This window comes from Coturnix japonica, chromosome Z (genome assembly GCF_001577835.2).
Source record: "Coturnix japonica isolate 7356 chromosome Z, Coturnix japonica 2.1, whole genome shotgun sequence".
NCBI lineage: Eukaryota > Metazoa > Chordata > Aves > Galliformes > Phasianidae > Coturnix > Coturnix japonica.
Genome location: NC_029547.1, coordinates 54,069,034 through 54,088,163, shown reverse-complemented (window position 1 = coordinate 54,088,163; position 19,130 = coordinate 54,069,034). Strand labels below are relative to the sequence as shown.

The 19,130-nt window shown below is 37.3% G+C and overlaps 1 protein-coding gene across 3 annotated transcripts in view; it reads right to left on the bottom strand.

Moving 5' to 3' along the window:
- LOC107306499 overlaps nucleotides 1–19,130 on the bottom strand; it is an 87,485-nt gene that overhangs the window by 30,185 nt on the left and 38,170 nt on the right. For 2 of the 3 annotated variants that reach the window (XR_001552161.2, XR_001552160.2), the window contains exon 3: nucleotides 17,613–18,180. The gene's annotated coding sequence lies outside the window, so the exon portion shown is untranslated. The remainder of the gene's footprint in view (nucleotides 1–17,612; nucleotides 18,181–19,130) is intronic. The other variant, XR_001552162.2, reaches the window with a different exon arrangement.

Sequence of the window (19,130 nt, the reverse complement as noted above, 5' to 3'; positions counted from 1 at the left end):
CTTGTATCATATTTAAAAATACAACACCATGGTGTTTTTTTAAACTGCAGTATGTTAGGTTGCAGGAATAGAAATATCTTCTACCGTACATGTATTGCTCATAACACAAAAGAAGGTACACAGAACAACTTTTGGAATAAACATTTCAGCTGTGTGTTGAAAACAAGCACATGGGCAATGCCTTTATATGTGAATGTGCAGCTTAATGCTGTTCAGCCTTAGCTGAACCTCAGCTACCAAAAAGCTTTCTTTGGCCCTCTTTTACCAAAGAAAGCAGCCAGGTGCATCTAGGGCACTTGTATGTAAAAACAAGAGGCTCCTAATTAGACTTTAAAGCCCAGGGATCAGCCTGCAGAGTACTGAGCAGCTGCAGGAGTGGATGGCACTCGTGGGGTGAAGAGCATGAAGGGCTGCACGTCCCCAGGATTGAGGCCAGGGGTGAGCAGCCTGGTATGGCTGCAAGGGCAGAAAGGAGCAATTAGGGGAGGTGCTATAGAGAGTGAGAGTGATGCAGGAAACAGCAGGCTAGGAAATAAATCCATGGGGGAGAGAGAGAAATGGAGGGAGTCTTCAGCTGTAGGGATGCAGAAAGCAGTAGAGCAGAAGGAAAAGAACTGAGATGAAATGAAGGAAAAGTGAGGCAGGAAGTGCCTCTGAAGGTGAAGTGTGTACAAAACTGGCAGAAAAAAAGAGCAAGGAAGACCATGGGGAAAAATGTCAGGGAATGCAGAACAAGGAGTCTGGGCAAATTAGTAGAAACTGAATAGAATTTGATGGGAAGCAGAGTGAGAGAAAGCTGTGGGCATATGTTTGTCCCAGGTATAGCTCAGTTATTTATCAATGATTTATTATAAAATAATAAAACAAGAAAATACAAGTCATTGTTGGAAAACACAAGATCTAGAAAGGATCAGTGTTGCTATCCAGATTTCTATACTGCTGCCAAACATGAAGTATGGTGGGAAGTAAAGATATGAAAGCTATGGCCCTCTCTGCGAATTCCCAAACCAACCCTGCTGGGGTTGACTAGTATTCCTAGCTTGTAAAAAGTGATTGATTTGCCTGAGGAGCGCACTGAATATTAGGTACTTTCAAAGCAGCCCTGAGCAGGAGAAACACTGCAATTCTTCAAGGGATTGCAAAACCTTTCTGCTTCGGGACCTAATGCGTACATCCACTGTTCAGTACAAGGCACCGCTGGTGCATCTGGAGTTCACCACCTTGTCCTGCTCTGCATTGCCCTCAGCAGAACTCAATGACACCCACTGCACCATATTCCCTGTTCTCTTTCACTCAACAAAGAGCTCACACTTGAGCACATCCTTGACTCCAAGGGCATCTTGTAAGGGTGTCCCACTCATGGGTTCATCAGCCAGATTAGCTACAAAATGCTCAGTAACTTGCAGTATTGCTCCAGTGATTTTGTTAGAATATTTAATGTTTCTTTTGGAGACTGGTGCTATCATTTTCACTCATTTTAGGTGTCAGAGACTAAATAAGCTTTGGTGGAGACAATTCAAGGGAGGACTACAGAAGTAAGTAAAAAAATTGTATGTTTAAAAACATATTAAATAACTTGCTGTAACTATCTCAGTGGATTTTTGTTTTCTTGTCTTTCCTAGTAAAGGATAACCAAAAACATGAACTTTACAAATTTACAAATTGTTTCTTTCTTGGTTAATCCTTATAAGAATGAATGTTTTGTTCCATACTGTGATTGATATTATTCTGTATATCATTAATTCTATAGGGAAGCAGTGTTGCCATACATGAAAATCTTGCACTGTTACTCATGCATAGAAAACTGATGAGGTTAGAATGTACGTATAACTGTATATCTATAGCAGAGTCACTGTGCACGTGTGTGTGTATGTGTGTGTATGCTCTCTTTGCTTTTTAAAAATATTTTTGTATTTTATAAGCAGTTTAGGACAGTTTATTTATTTATTTATTTAGTTAGTTGTATATTTATTTATTTATTTTTGCCTTCAAATAAAATAGATCTAGAAGGGAGACATAATCACAGTATGTATTTTGAAAACATTTCAATAATCTCCTGAAAGGACTTTACGTATTCAATCCATTATTTCCTCAAATTATTTAGAGAATAAAACCTGGGTTGATTCTCTCTGGAAATTGAAGACTGGAGTATTACTGACTGTCCAGTGAGAAAATTTTCCAAGCATGGTTACTCTACTTTTGTATTCTCCCCATAGAATCATGTATCTAAAACATATGAAATGTGGAGATGGAAGTACTACATGCCGTGACCACAGAGGCTATCTAATTTCCATGTGATTGCAATGTATGTTATGGCCTCATAACGTACATCTAGAATAGCCAGCATTTCTTGAACAGTGCTTCCAGGTGTTGTTTTTGCATGCCAGATAATTGTAAATATAACCAGAAAGTCTTGAGGAGACAGATTATCATCTATGAAATCATGCTACTGCACTTTGCTTTTCTCTCACACATACGTGGTTGCATTAGCTATAGTTCTAAGAATACATTCAGCTACACTGTAACTGACAGGAAACCTAGACTGTGTTTTCACAAAGCTTACTTATTTGTGTACAGAATAAGATTGTAGCTGCAAATTGCATTCATATGGGCATTAAGGCTGTTGTACAGCAATACTGTCATTCAGAGGTATCATTTGACTCCAGCAAGCTTTCCCCAAAGAAACAAAGGGCTGCTGTTTAATTTAATACTAATAATATGCATATATATATATATATATATATATAGTTACTGAATAAACAGCTTCACATTTATAGCTTCTGTGATCACAACAGCAGGCTTGTGACTAGTAAACACAGAGCCAGACGTCATCAGGATAATTGCTCCAAGTAGGCTTTTTTGCTTGTAATCTTTTTCAGTCTGCGGAACCGTTACATAAAGATATCTAATTTAGGCAGGCCTTAAATAAAGACAGTGGGTCATTACATGTTGGAAGTATAATGCTAAGGCTTGTAACAAAATGCATGCTTTAATTTTTATGGAATAAGAAAAAAACTGTAAGTGATAACAATCCTAAAAACTGGGGAAAAAAAAGAGAAAACGTGTTCATTGCATTCTCAGATGATGGAGCCATTGTGAAATTGGTCTTATTCTTGCAATTCAAATACATCATAAATGCTTTCTACATCCTCTGACAGTTAGGCAAGAATAAGTCAGTACCTGAAATTAAATACACTGAAATCCAAGTTTTGGTGAATATAATGTAGCATTTGTGTATATAAGAGTGTGTTTTTATGTGCTAGTATTCATACAACTATAGTGCAAGTTTGTGCATCTCATTGCTATAGCAGAGCACCCTTGGTCAGAAGCTGAGCATCATAAACAATTCTTAGGTCACCTTTGCACAAAATTTGTCAGTCCAAAGCAAAAAATGTAGAGAGTTTATAATATTGCTGTTTTAAATCAGATACTTCTCTGTACAAAACACTGTGTACGTTCTCCTGCGTCTGTTTTCTGACAACACCAATGTAACAAATATGCCTAAGAATTCAAAATATAGGTTTATCATGGACCTTTCTTGTACATGTTCTGCACAGCTTTTGCACTATGGCAGATTGTTCAGCTAGCATTCTCCCATTTTCCTTAAAGGATTAGCATTTAAAGCACAAGCTGACAGCATCGTACGAGTGATAGATAGCTAAATGTAGCGTACATGTGTAAAGCAAAACCTCACACTGAGTCTATGAACAGCATACCCTTGTACAGATGAGTCATTACAACTAAAATAACAGTAGCCTCATGACTGGCAAACGTCTCAACCATTTCCCAGTAAATATGTACAAATGTTGGCGTCAGAAATACCTGAGAACTGCTTTCAGTGTATCAACTCTTTTCAAGTGCACTCAACCATGAAAACATATAAATTCACTCACAATTAAGTAGAAATATTTATAGGTACACATTTATCTGTCTCCAGATGTGAGTATGCACAGAATGATTAATGCAAACATGTAAATCATTTTCAGTCTCATTTATATTGATAATAACTATAAATATAAAGTTAAGAAAAAGTTTCATGTGCATTCTTCTCAGTATTCTTGCTTTTGCAGTACATATTCAGGTATGCATGTTCACACAGCTTTTAGCATGTCTTTCTTTTAAAGCCTGCCTGGGAAAGGCCACATTGCTGGGATGTAGTTCTGAAAGATACCTTATTGAGATGTCCTCCATGTTTGGGCTTACCTTCCTCTGGCTTATGGAATAAGTGAACTCAATCCTTGAGAGACCTCCAATTACACAATTCTCATTTTCTTCAACAGGAATCAGATATTCAGAGCACCTTTTATTATGGAGCCTGGCTACGGGCATCTTGCTCGTGTGGTCATTCACCCAGGAGCATTAGCAAAGGAAATGCTTTGGGTAGGGGAGGTGAAATAGCATATTAAATCATTGTTTTCAAAGTATCTTTGCAGCAGAACACTGAAACACCAGTGGATCACAAGCACAGCAGGACCAGCATTGGGAATTGGCTCTGGTTTCAGAAAGCCACATGAAGAGAACTGGGATCCATTTGGAGGATGCTGGCAATACTGCTAGCCGGTCAGACCACTCATTCTGTCCTCACCCCTTCCCTCTGCAGCCTCCCCATTCTACCTGCTGCTCGTTCTATGCAAATTACCATCATGAATATGGATAATTATGCAGAATCATGGTAATTTTTCAGAGTTATCCAGCGTGATGTTTATAGGGCAGCTGCATGCATCAGTTTAAACAAGAGTTTAAACTCTTTTAAATATACTTTTAAATATACTTATAACTCTTTTAAATATACTTTTTCATTTGTATAGCATTTTTAATATTACCTTGGCATCTTTGGGGAACAGGATGAATTGGTAGGAATTTGAACAAAATGTTTTAAAGAAACACAACTTTACTATCATGCTTCTTGATAAAGTTTTTGGTTTTCAAGGTATTTCTTGTATGTGTGCATACACCTAAGTTGGTCTTACCTCTAGGTCACTTATATACAAGAAAAGAATAGAAGTCTTTCTGTGTATGTTTTACATTTTATTATGTTAACTATGGATAATAACTAAAAGGTTTATTTTCTTGGAATGGCTTCTGAAAATGAGTTTGGTCTGTCTAACTACCTCAGTAAACTGTTCACCTACCTGATAGAATGATTTAGCAAGCTTCTCTTGTTCTTATTTTTAGCACAAACTAGAGACAAAGAGATTAAATGATGTGCAGTTAACTATGGCATACTGCAATCATGTTCCAGATCCGCTGCACGTCCCTAAGGCTTGAATACATTCTTTCTTGAAGAAATCAATTTGGATGTAACCTAAAAATTCCTTTTTGTAGTAGTTACCACGTATCATCATTTTTGTTCTTCACATTTTAGGTAGATAGCACATCCACTGGTCCTTCAAATTCACATTGTGATTTCATTTGAAATCATTCATGTTCCTTGTGTATGGAGGGGATGTGCCCTTTGAGGTCTCAGATACCACTGGTATTTCCTACACACCAGTATGCAATGGTAAGACTGAGAAGACTCTCTTTTTACAAACAAACAAAACCAAACCTTGTAAAATTGCCTGTTCTATCTCAGATAATTACTGCATATTAATGTAGACCTAATTACTTTGATTAAAAAAAAAAAAAGAAAGAAAAAGAGTATTTATATTATATTTACAGGACAAACCATGCAGCATCAGTTCTGTACGAATCCTTCAGCCTTAACAGAGATAAATGTGTTGCTATGTGACTAAATAATATATTTATATATATATATCAGGTCAAATTAAAGAAAGCACAGCACTTCGGTTTCAATTATGTATGTTCTTAATAGAACTTACTGGCTGCTCATAAAATTTAAGAGTGCACTTCATTGTGTCTTAAGTACTTTCATACACCACTGCATTTGCATTTAGGAAAAAACAAACAAACAATATATATATTTTTTTCATTTGTTTAATTTTTAAAAGATATTTTCTATGGATTGTTTAATGGACATAAACGCAATCTTGCCCTTCATCTATGATGAGGAAGTGGGAGAGGACCTCACTGAAAGTCCTGTCTTCTGGTATTGTACAAGATCTCAAATTTAATTGGGGAAACCAGCCAGAAGGTACTGAAACAATGGAATAAGTGGGAAGTCTTTGCTTTGTATAATATGGAGCATATTTTACATTTATTTGTTTCAAATGACTGCAAAGGTACACACTGCAAACTTGACTGTGGCACACTGCAGACAAAACTTGCAGATGTGTACAAAGGGAGTGAAAAATGCTATTCCCACATAAACAAGCAAGTGTATCTGGAAACATGAATTGGTACATGTGCATCACATCTGCACAAAGCAGTACGGCCCCCGCATGTGGTACTTTTATAATGGCAGGATTTATAATCTACCAAAGCATTCATGAAGATCAAGGGAGTGACTTAAGATGCTGTTTTCAGAAAACAAAGAGACACAAATGTAAGAATTTTCTCTGTTTGCTTTGAGTATATAATTCATTTCTGGCAGACAGCAAGCTGTACCTGCCCTGCCCCATCCTCAACAGGATCCAGGCTTGGAGGCCTTGTGTGCAAACCAAGAGCTTTCCCAAGAGGTTCTCTGACCAAAGCAATCATGAGAGCTCAATTATCTTACTAATGAAAATTATCACAAGCTCATATGAAAAAAATACAATAGGAAAAATGACATCAGCAAGGTCTCTGTCCTACATGCATTTTTTAATGATACTCTACCCTTTTCATAAGGCCATCCTTTGAGCTGCATGTGTCCTCTGCTCTTAGCGCTCAGAACATGCTCAGTTTTAAAATCTGAGATTTAGGAGTCATGTTTAAGGGGATACACCTGCTCCTGCAAGCCCTTGCTGAAGGAGCAGTTCTGAGAGCAGCGCCTCAAGAAACTCTAATGTGTTCCTTTAAATTAGTGATGAGTCAAGGCATTGTGCTTGCTCTCATTCAAAGAGAAGGCTCCCTTTCATTAAGGGATTTCATTAAGATTTTATTAAAATGTGGGGTTCTGAGTTTTTATCACTACCACACATTAGGACTTGGATGTTAGGCATAACCAAAACTGATAATGAAATCGAGATGTTACATCCTAAATTCACTACATGCCTACTCCGATGTAGCAGCTGCTTGCATTTGTCATGCTGCTTAGAAAATACTAATTCATGCATACAGAAATTGGAAAAATGCATCTCCCATACAAATTCGTTCTTATACGTTTGTAAATAGATTTTCAAGGGTTGTTTTAATTTGCTTTAAATAACATATCTAATGCAACTTATGGAAAGTAAAGTTCTAAAATTAAAGGGGCACCTTCCACAAATTCTGGGCAGTGGTTATGATAGAGAGTTCCTTTTGCATTGCTAAGGAGCTGAACACAATAATTTGATGGCAATCTTTTGCCTGGTACTCACATAAGGTGATTTCGTAAGGAATGGTATTTATTTACAGTTGCTGCTGTTAGTGCCAGAGACTTTTGTCTACAAGAGGAAGGTAGTTTCCTCCTGGAGTTCTGCAAGCCAAACAGCCAGGGCTCAACCCTGCAAAGAGAGCTCACTTGCTGGTTGCTCCCAGCACCCAAATGATGGCCAGGGGCTTCCTGTCCTGCTGCCCCACGAGGTCCCAGCTGCTGCTGGCAGGCAGCCATAGCACGGGGAAATGCACCCATAATAGCGCCCTGTAAATTAACTTGACATTTGATGCAGGGAGGGGTGAGGGGGACTAAGAGCTTACAAAAGATGTCAAAAACAAAAGCCACTTGAGACCTGCATGACATACAGTGTGGGCTTGAGGGAGCTACAGGGTGGTTATTGCTCTGTGAGCAGTGCGCAGCCCGACCCTTCTTTGTTAAGACAGTTCAGTCACTCTTTGTTGAAGCCACGGAATCCATCAGATAAACAAAAAAACACCACCATTTTCCCAGAAGAACTACTACGACACCAAAAGAACCAAATACTACCACCAATGTGCACTGCCCGCTAGGGGCTTGGCTTTGTTTCTTGTCTTGGAAATTATGATCTTCAAAAATCTGTCTGTATAGAAAGATAAATTAAAACAACTAATATTCTGCTATGGATTTTAAAGTGCAGTGTGTAATTAAATTACAAATAGTTTAAGTATTTTGGGTACCAAGTTAAGTGTGTGAGATATATAATCAGGGCTATATTTTCAAAATATTGTTAAGCGTTTCATTTCTCCTTGCACTTGAAGCTAGGAATATTTTTTTCCTTTTTCCTTTTTCACTGTTGTTGTTAAAAAGTACTTGAATCAAGGATGAAATATTGACTGAGTCTCTGAGTCAGCTTGCAATAGAGTGCAATAGGGCGCAGAGGGACACAGCGTCTTAAAGGTATTAGACATGCAGGAATGTTATTATGCTTTATTGTGTCTGCCTGTCCCCACCTCGCTTCCTTTCTCCCACCTATCTCTTCCTCCTCCCTCTCCCCTCTGTCTTCCACACACATACATGCATGCACGCATACATACATATATACATTCATACGTACACTTGCACAATGCCCCCCCCCCCCTGCAGCACAGGCAACACTACATCTGGTTGATGATGTCTGGCCTTATGCTTTTACTAGCAACGTGTACCAGTAAAATGCATAATCGCAATGTCCCTGCTCCTTGATATTTGTGGATTTATTTACAAGTCCCCACATTCTACATTTTTTCCTGTTTCTGTGGTTTATATTTCTGGCCTGCACATATTCTCTTGGGAATTTCAAATCAGAAGCAAGATAGAACTGGAAAATATTCAGTAAGGCAGCCTGCATCTCTATCATTTAGTGGTGAGGTTTGTGTGTGATTTTTCTATTTTTTCTTTTTTTTTAAAAAAAAAAAGAAAAAGTCAGCCTTAAGGGTTTTATGGATATATGGAGAGTATTTTGATTGGCTCTGTTCGCCTACTTACGGTTCCACTTGTGTAAAATAGCTGTTGTAAAATTAATTGGTGTACACAGATATGCTTGCTTATATGTAAATCCACTGAGAATGACAAAGTTGATAAGTTTTTGTCAGATTAAGCCCCGTGTTCTGACATTGGCAGCTCTAAGATTCTGCACAAAAGAGTTAAAATGCTAAAAACTGATTCATTATAGTGTTCCTTTTGGTAGTAACTAAAGAAAGGATTTAACTGGTTCAAAAGGAAGTCATTCAAACCAAGCTATTTTTCACATCTGTAAGAAGGCCTTTCATTAGCACATTTTACTGTTGCCAAGTGGACATTTCCATTCTGTAAACAGAAGGATACACTGTATTTCATTAATGATGTATTTTCCAAATATTTACTGACAAGGGCTTTCTCCTGCAAGATTTCACACACTTACCTGAGTAAACCTCTTTTTTATCAGCGGATTGGTCATGCAAGCTATTTGTTATAAGTGAATTGGTGAATCAGGCTCTAAAATTGAAAAATGGTCTCAATACGAATTAATTTACTACTGTGGTGTATTTTTCTTTTCTTTTTAATTTTTTTTTTTAATTTCCTCCTCTTGTGAACAAATAATTTACAATTAATTATATTCTAGCAGTTGATATTAATTTTAGAAAGCCACAATGATTAAAAAATAAACAACTCACAATTTATACTTTTCAAGTAATATCTACATTTTTCCCTATTTTTAATTTGAAGCGAGGAGATATTCTCTATAATTTCACCATAAGTAAAATACTGTTGCTCCTAAGACAAGCAGGGACTCCAGGATATTGAATGAGAATAACAACACTCATAATGTTCAAAATTACAGTTAATTTACAGTCAGAAGCAAGATAATTCACATTAACATTCTTCTGTCTCAGGTTTTGTTTTCTTCTGTAAGTAAGCATAGTGTTTTTGCAAGGCATTGCCTTAGTAGTAAAGCAATTTAGAGTACAGGATATTTTTAGACTGCATTCATTTAAAGGAGGGGGAGGGAAAGGCCGTGCAGTAGGATATACATGTATTTGTAATTCATATTGTTGCTCTGCTTCTGTTGTACTCTGAGCTTCCATCATGTCTAAGATGGGGAGCTGGCATCCAGACAGTGCAGCAGGGCAAGAAAAAAGCCCTCATTGCAAATACAAATAGCAGGGCTTCTACCTCTCCTCTGTTATTCCTACTAATTATCACCAGGCTTCTTTTGTTTAAAAAATAAAGGTAAAAAGCTGTAGGGTGGGACAGTGTATCTGGGCAGTCTGCTAAGTAATGTTATTAATCCTTTGGGTCCAAAACAGAATCCTTTTCATTGTGGTCTTTCAAAAGCCTCAGTCTACATTTCAAAAAGATGACAGAAAAATGAACTTGAATGTGTAAGCATTAAACATTTAAATTCTCTACTCCTTGGTCTCTATACTGATAGCCATATTTTACATCTTCCCATCCCCCACTCTACTTCTGCTGATTTCAGTTCATTTGCATGGCTTCATTATGCATATAGCCTTTGTTCTTCTGATGCAGAGTACAGAAGGGTGACAAAGCAAAACCTAGAGACAGAGACCTTTCCTTTTTCTCTTCCTTAGAATTTTTCCAACCACCAGAGATTAAAATTTCATTTACCGACATAATTCAGTCTCAAATCAGATACATGTTCTTGCTTATAAAATAATAACAAACTTATTATTAAAAAAAATAAAAAATAAAATAAAATGAAAAGCCGATATCTAAACTGCCACACAAAATCTTTGGTATTAATGATACATTCAGGTCTTCATTTTTTAACAGGATAAATAAACAGACTGGTGATATGTAGCAATTACAAAGTAACTGTGTTTGTTTGTTTGTTTGTTTTTCTGTGAATTATCTTTTATACATATAGCTATATAGCTATATTAATTTTGATAATAAGGTGTTATAAAATACATTACAGAATGTGGACAATAAGGATCAATATGGGCAACCTTCCTTTCCAAAAGTTCTCACTTTCCTTGCATCTCAAAACAGAGAGACAACATCCCACAGACATGTTATATTCATTTCAGATTTTTCTTATCCTGTACCAAATGTATTTTGATGGCATGGAAATTCGAGTCTGATTCATCCAGTTTAATTCACTTGTTTCAGTGGATCTGCCCACCAGAGGGGAGTTTTCATTGTCAGTTTCTTAGTTTTAGTCCAGAAGCAGCTGGTGTAGTTCTTAATGTGACACCCGTAGAAGGGCATGGTCAAATCCCATTGACTGCAACTGGGACACAACTGAGCGAGGAAAGTACAGTTTAATCAAAGTAATAATTATAATTATGATGATGATATATAATAATAATATGTTTGTTCTTTATATGCTTCTGGGATGTAAAAGGAAAGGATAATTTGGCTATTTGAGTTTCATCTTGTGTGTTACCAAGTACCTCCACTTCTGGGAGATTCTTATATGCCAAGTCAATTCGTTAATTTCCAGTATTCTGTGGAAACATTAAATTAATCAAATACAAATCTTTAAGCTTCTTTCTAAATAAGAATAATTTCTGTAGGCTTAAAGTGCAATTCCACCAACCCCACTTCCATCCCAGAAGACAAAAGTTTCCTTTCTCAAAGGAGGATGGGAAGTGCTGGACATCAGCAGGCTGAACATGAGGCAGGTTCATTCTGGCTTGTGCCAGCAACAGTGTGGCTAACAACAAGATAATGGAAGGGATTGTCTCTTTGAGTTCAGTACTGGTGAGACTACACCTCAAGTACCACGTTCAGTTTGGGGCCCCCCACTGCAAGAAGGATACTGAACTGCTTGAGCAATGAAGATACAGAAGAGTCTAGAAAACAACATGTGAGGATCAGCTGAGGGAACAGGTTCTCTGTAGTCTGGAGAAGATGAAGCTGCAGGGAAACTATCTCTCTAAATCTGCTTAAAAGGAGGTTGTAGTGAGGTGGGTGTTGGTCTCTCATCTAGGGCAACAAGTGAAAGGACATGAAAATGGCCCCAAATTGTTCAGAGGTTTAGATTTGTCATTAGGAAGAATTTTGTCAAAGAGTGTGGTCAAGCACTAGAAAGGGATGCCAATGGAAGAGGTGGAGTCACCCTCTATGGAAATATTGAAAAAAATGTATGAATGAAGCACACAGGGACATTGTTTTGTAATAGGAATCGGTAGATAAAGTTGATGGTTGAACTTTATGATCTTGAAGGTATTTTCCGACATAGATGATTCTATGATGCTATATTTCTGATTCTAATCCTAAGGCATACAATACTGCCTTTGTCTCCTTTCAGAACATTTCCTAGCGTAATTGGTTTCAACTCATTGATGTGATGTGGCACAAAAATATAGCTCTATAATTCAATGGAAGAAATGCTTGCCTTCTTAAAATTACCTGCAAGAATTTATCTGTGCCTTCCTCAGAGCTGCCACCATGATCTAGATCAAATGCTTATACTGTGCATACTTTTAAATAAAGTAATGTTCTGTGAGATGCTTTTAATTGCTATATCATTCTCACTATGTTCCAAATATTTATTGCCCTCAGAGAGTGTATGATATGTGAAATATAGCCATTGCTCCCATTCCCATAACATTTATTTTGTGTGGAGCTTAGTCTAAAAAACTGGAAGACGAAGCCCAGGAAGATGAACCTGGGGGCTTATAGTCCTCAGAGCAGCAAGCAAGCCATCATATCTTTAGTTGAATTCTGGACCTGTTTCTGTAGGAATCCTCCACAGGATACATATCATATCTCAACACATATCTCTGCTTGAAAATTATATTCTGCATAATATTAAATATTATGTGTAACAACTGTATTTTTATATGCCTATTATTTACAGGTAGTTGATAAACAGCTGTAATAAATATTTGTTTATTTGGCAATGCAAGTAGCATAACATACTTCCTGTTTCCAACTGGACTCATGCTGTGGCTGGAACACTCATGTTCATGAGTATGAATGACAAGTTTTGGTAAGAATTAAAGTAGATAACCCCTAAAAATTCCTTCCAGGTCAAGGTATTCTATGTTTCTATGTTTCTATAATGTATTAGAGAAAATACTGTAAAAGCAAATGCCACTGTTTTCCTCTAAGTAGATGCTGACATTTTGTAAAAACAGAACTATGCAATTTTATTCACTAAATGGTAACCTACTTCTAGCCTGGACTGAAACTGCACGTTTAAAAGTTCCATCTTAATTTTCCAGAATTAACTAATGGTGGCTGAGCTACCAGCAAAAGCCATGGTGTCATGACAGCTGGGATGCTAAATGGTATAGAATTAGTGAATATTAGTCAATGACTTCCCTATTGCATTAGATTTACTTTCAAGTATTGGACACGTAAGCAACACAAAACTTTTAGTTATTTATTTAAAGCACTACAGTACAGATAATGAGGTAATGCTGAAAAAAAGCACCCTTGAAAATAAGAACTGATTCTTCAGCTTTCAGACATAATTCTCCACTATTCTTGTTGCCCCATGCTTAAAAATGCTCTGGATGCTGTCTTCTCTATTTCTGTACATGCATTAATATTTATAGCATTCCCTGTATAGTGAAGAGAATTATATAGATCACCTAATGGGGAAAAGAAGCACAGTGTAAACTCGAGAATGTTGATTTCATACAATTATAGAATCATGAAATGGTCTGTGTTAGAAGGGAACTTAAAGGTTATCATGTCCATCTACCATGGGCAGGGATGGGGCAACCATAACTGCTCTGGGCACTTTGTTCTAGTTTCTCAGCCCCCTCTAAGCAAGGAGTTTCTTCCAAATGTCTAATCTAAAGCTCCAGTTTAAAAAACAAACAAACAAACAAACAAACAAACAATTTTCCTACCACTACAATCTCTAGCTTTCCTGTAGGCCCCCTTCAAGTACAAGAAGGCTACAATAAGGTCTCCCCAGAGCCAGATTCCTCTCCAGATTGAGCAAGCCACGCTCCTTCAGCCTGTCTACAGAGAAGAGGTACTCCAGGCCTCTAATCACCCTAGTGGCCTTCCCTGTGGACCCAGCTCCATGGCTTTCTTGTGCTGGAGATCCTGGGTCTGGATGCAGTACTGCATATGAAGCCTCATGAAGGCAGAGCAGAGGTGACAGTCACCTCTCTGTCACTACTGGCTACCACTCTTCTGATGCAGTTCAGAATACTGTTGATCTTCCGAGCTGCTAATATACACTGATGGATATGTCTAGCTTTACATTCACGAGAACCCTACAAGTCCTTCTTCTCAGGTCTGCTCTCAAGCCACTCATCAGCCAGGCTGTATCTCTGCTTGAGACTGCCCCAGTTTGGGTTCAGGACCCTGGACTTGGCCTTACTGAACCTGATGAGGACCCACCTTTAAAGCCTGTCCAGGTATCTCTGAATGGTAGCTCTTCCCTCCTGCATTTTAATCACAGCTTCCAGCTGTGTGTCATCAGCAGTCATGCAGATGGTGCACCCGATCCCACTGTCCCTGTCTCCAACAAAGATGTTACAAAAGATGTTTACAACAAGGGAAGACACATCTGGCTGTGATTCGGGGCGGGAAAAAAGAGTCTGCTCCTTTCTTTTCTACCACACGGGAGACTTCTGCTTATTTTATAGCCCCTGTAGTTCACTGTTTATACATTAAGCCCTATAACTACCCTCAAAGGTAGAAAATAAATGCGCACTTTGCAAGTGAAATTCTCTTGAAGTTGCTTAACCTTAATCCTGTCCATCTACAGAAGGAAGACAGGCAGGTTCACCGCGCATTTCAGGGGTGGTGACAAGCCCACCAACCAGGAATAGAACCTGCTGATCTCACTGCCCTGTCTGTTATGTACAGAAGTTGCCCAAACTCAATTATTGGTGACTCCATTTAGATAAATTAAAGACACCTGCATCACAGCTTTGAAGATCTTAACTTCCACCTCCATACACTGAATAAGTGAGAACTGAGAGTAATAACATCGTAAGGGACACATAAAGGACACTTTAATCCTTACACTTCAAAAGCTAAACTGCACAATTCTCTCCTAATGAAACTTTTGCTATAGGGACTTAATAAAAACTTCCAAACTCAGAGCTTTCCATGGTCTTTATGCAGGGGAAGGGCTTGTCTTTTCATCTTTGTCACATATACTCATGCATATGATCTATTTTTACATAAAATGATGACAAACAGGAGTTGTTCACATAACATGTATACCTTCCAAGACTGATGGGAGTTTGGCTGACCATGCTGAGTATAACTAATTAGAGAATTAAAATTAAAAACTGGTTATGGTGTGAAAATATGTAAGAAGAAGGCATTTGGGATTACCTCTGATGCATGTTTAACCATTTGCTTTCACTTTGGCTACTAAAAGTGAATTACTAAATACAGGAGAGGCCATTTTATCACAGGACCATTTAATTTCATTATTGAAGCTTACAAGCAGAATTGGGCAGGTTGTGGTGGTGGTGGCATCATGCCAGCAGAAGATGCTATTTATGTCATCACTAGGAAGGACAGAACTTTTCTCAGCAACCCTGCTTTTTAAAAAATTGTTCTTATGTGGGATATACTTGATTCTCTATACACATCTATCATTAATTCACCACCAGATTTACTTGGCAGAACCCTATGTAAAATTCAGTGAGTTAAATTGCAATAATGAATTAAATAACTGTCCTGAACTCAGCCAAATTCTGCCTAAATCCTTGCTCCTGTTCTTATTAAGAGATACCTCTATGTCTTATCTCTGCAGAGAAAGACTCCAGCCACCAGGAATAGACTGTGCCTGGGTGAGGAACAACCTCACTCCTGCCCAAAACATACAGTTTTGTAAAGAAATGCACCAGATTCAGTAGGACACTCAAGAAAAAAAAATCTTGAAGTAACAGCAGCTGGTCCTGGACCTACTTTTAACAAAATATCTATTGACATTTTATAAAAAAAAAATCTCCATTCTTCAGAAGATGAAAAAATACCACATCAATTCCAGACCTCTTACTAATCCAAGTCAACTCTAATGGACACAAACTAGTTTGAAAAACTAAGGCAAACAAAATGCTACTGGTTAGCATGGTGGTTTTCACTGCACCCCCAACAGTTCAGATAGGGTCATAATAGCATTTACATGAAACCTCAGCAAAACTGCTCCTCAGGAGCAGTTGTACAGCACAGCAAGGAAATCTACATTCCTGTGTGTTCTCTGAACTTAAGTAAAGGTACTCACTGTTCTTCTACATGGGTTTTTTGTTTGCTTGCTTGCTTTTTTTGTTTATTTGGTTGGTTGGTGGTTTGGCTGGTTGTTTGGGTTTTTTTTCTAGGAGACTTTACTATGTTTACTGTTTGTACTGTAGAAGACCACTGAGCTACACATACGTAAGGACAGATCACCAAAACCAGCCGGAGTCTCACTAGCACTTTCACAGAATAAGAGAAGGGCTATAGTTAAAAATCCTGAGGAGATCAAGTATTTCATTGAATTTAAATAGGTGAAATGCTGCTTAATTGAAGTAAGAAATTGTCAACATATTTGTGTTACAGAATAATGTATTCTTTAAGCACACACATCAGAACAGTGTAAGTCGTTAATTTTCTTTTAGAAGAGGCCACCAAAAATTAGAGGGGGATGTGCCTATATGTATATACATACTTTTTTAATTTACATGTGTAATGCCTCTTAAATAATGGGAACTGTGTATATGCACAGTGATGCACTTCAGCTTGACAACAAGAATGAAACCGGGACAGTTGTTAGAAAATGCAGCAGCATTTGTCTTTAAGAGAAGTTAAGAAACCATAATTCTCACAAGTGAGTACTAGCACATAAGGCTTTATTTGACTTTGTGTTAAGGATTTTTTGATAGCTAGATGAAATACATGATAAAGTTGCAAAAAACTTTTTGTTCATGCTTTTTTTCTTTATATATATATAAAATATATAACATATTTATATATTATATAATGTTATATATAATATAAATATAATATATAATAATAATATATTGTATGTTATTATTATATATAATAATATATGTATTCATCTTTATAATAATTATATATATATATATATATGTGTGTTTTATGCCATCTGTATTTCTGGTCAGGATTTTTTGCTGTTTGAACCTGGATTTTCAGCACATGATTTACAGAGCTCCCACTGAAATCAAGACAAACTTCTGAAGTTTCTGAACACAGAGGATTTGTGTCATTTGCAGTATGTTTCAGGATATTTAAATGTGTTTTTGACAGTCATTTGAATGCGTTTGTGGAGGTTTTCAATGAATAATAGAAAATACAAAGAGTATTCCCATTCCCAGAAAAGGAAAAAAAAAAAGTGTAATTTACCCATAATATTATTAAAATCATACTGACTTGGAATCACTGAAATTATTGCAGAAATGGTATTTATGCATATTATATTGATATATATTATATATTAACAAACATTCATCATAGAACACTATTGTCAACACAATCAATTTTTTTTAGAAATACTCTTATGGGAGAAACAGTTGGTGAAAGTCATTATATAATAATTAATATCTTCAATTAATATCTACCCAGGTTGTTACCCAGAGTGATGAGGGCATACATAATTGACGCAACCTTAAGGAAGCAGAATGAGGCAGATATACCTCAGACCTGAGTACATTTTCTGCTGCTTTTGAGCTACAATCATTTAAAGAAAACGTTTCAAAAGAACATTCTTCAGCAAGCAAATTAGTTTTCATGCATATCACTTGGCAAATCATACTTGACTTACTTATGTGTACAAGTCCCAGTAGGGCTCCTTCCGCCCTCGTTTTAGATCAGGCTCATCCTGATGCAAAATGATTGCAACTGAAACCTCCTCTGGTGTGCTTCAGGATAAAGGAAAGCAGGATTTCAGTGCTGCTGTATTTGCTGTTATGCTGCGTTGGTGGGTAAACAACTACCTAGCTATTCTTCACAATGACCTCAAGAAGATGCTTCATGGTAGCAAAATTCTGGGCTACCTCTATTAGTAAGCATGTCCACCTCCTAGAGCAGCTTTTGTTCTGTTGAATAAATACTCCTCAGAGAGAAATGTGTGGTTGCCATGCCTCGTGGAGTGATGTCCCAGGGGTTACCCATTCTCCTTCTTTTGGCTGCAGGCATACAGAACGTTTGCTAGGCTTGACACCATCAGTGCATAGTCAGCTAGACATACATCACTTTGGATTTCTTGCATTTCAGTGGAATTACCTTAGATTGGTAGAGGAGACTTCATGCTGTTCTAATTCCAGGAATTATTCCAAACTGACATGTCGTTCATTCTCCTCAGGAAGATAAGTCACTATCCATGCACTGCTCTGAAACACAGAATTATTAAGTACATTAGAAAAGGATGCTTGTTACAAAGAACACACGTTATTTCTTGTTTAAGTAAAACGTTAATGATCAATTCCTTCTCTCTTTTATTCTTTGTGAAGTAGAATGATGCAGGTATGTGCTCATTTAGTAACAGAGTCCTTCAGTTTATAGATAATAGGACACAAAAATAATTATACGTTAATGTTTCAGATATTTTGCTCTTTAATATTCTTGTCATAAAAGAAAAAAAAAATTGCTTATATGAAAGTAAAAGTACAGCTGAAGTAGCAATATGAAGTGCCTCAAGTATAAGAACAGCACTGGAAAAGCTCCAGTTTTAATACCAGCTCTGCTATCTTGTACTTGACCTCCAGTAAAATCTTCACCCCATCTGTATCTCTGCTCCTGGGGAATGGAAATAAAAAGATCATTTGCTCTTTGCCACTATGAATGTGAGGCTTACTACCTCAGAGTGAGTACATTGTTTTAAGGCACTGTCATTACTGGAGATTCATGCAAAATTCTCTTTAGAAAATATATTGACTAGGCACAAAATCTACTTAGTCACGAGTGATTTATATGATAACTTTGCAGGACTGAGCTTCATCCATACAGCTTTGATTTTTTTTTACACACAAGTATTATTTTACCAGCTAAAGACCAAATAACCTGAGTCTAAGCAGAATGAACTCTTTAAGTTCATTTTAACTTTAACTATGAAGTTCTTTATGAACTCATAGTTACAAACAACCTAAATATTTTCATCCACAGTTAAACTGTCCCCAAAGGTCCTGCTTTCACACCTAGGCTCAGATTTCCTCCATCATTTCCATGAGGTGGGTTTGGCAGAACAGCTCTGGCCTGGAACATGTCAAGTTTTCCTTACACATTGACTGGCAGCTGACTTGTGCTTCCTACAGCAAGGAAGAGAGAACGCAGCCACCTCTGC